Genomic DNA, 878 nt, shown 5'->3' with positions numbered 1-878 from the left:
AGTAAGTAATTGATGCATAAATCCACTTCCGGGGCCCACTTGGCGTGTGCTTGGGCTGAGCTTGAATGTTACACGTGCAGAGGCTCTTTCTGGAGTTGAATGCCAGGTTGTAACGTATTTCTAGCGTTCAACTCTGGTTTGTGACTTGTTTCTGGCGTTTAACTCCAAACAGCAGCGTAGAACTAGCGTTCAACGCCCTTTTACGTCATCTAAACTCGGTCAAAGTATGAACTATTATACATTGCTGGAAAGCCCTAAATGTCTACTTTCCAACGCAATTAGAAGCGCGCCATTTTGAGTTTTGTAGCTCCAGAAAATCCACTTTGAGTGCAGGGAGGTCAGAATCCAACAGCATCAGCAGTCCTTCTTCTACCTCTGAATCTGATTTTTGCTCAAGTCCCTCAATTTCGGCCAGAAAATAACTGAAATCACAGAAAAACACACAAATTCATAGTAAAGTCCAGAAATGTGAATTTAACATAAAAACTAATGAAAACATCCCTAAAAGTAACTAGATCCTACTAAAAATATACTAAAAACAATGCCAAAAAGCATATAAATTATCCGCTCATCAACCAGCAAACGGTAAAGAAAATAACGAAAAGTAAACGCCGACAAGGCGGGAAACAAATTCAAATAGTCTAACAAGGTTTCAAGGAAAGATTACAAGTCACAAAAGTACACAAGTTATAAAAGTACACAACTCACTTCTTGGGTATATCAACAATTTTGCCATCCTTAATGGTCTTGAAAACGCCAACTGCGGAGGTGTCAAAATCGGGAGCCAGGAGCTTTACTTGTGCCTTTAGAACCTCCTCGGTCATCAAGATAGAATTTTTTCCCTGCTTAACGGTGTCCTTATACTTCTCCTTGAATTC

The sequence above is a fragment of the Arachis ipaensis genome, chromosome B01 (genome assembly GCF_000816755.2).
Source record: "Arachis ipaensis cultivar K30076 chromosome B01, Araip1.1, whole genome shotgun sequence".
In the NCBI taxonomy this organism is placed as follows: domain Eukaryota; kingdom Viridiplantae; phylum Streptophyta; class Magnoliopsida; order Fabales; family Fabaceae; genus Arachis; species Arachis ipaensis.
Note: the sequence above shows the minus strand (reverse complement) of the source record.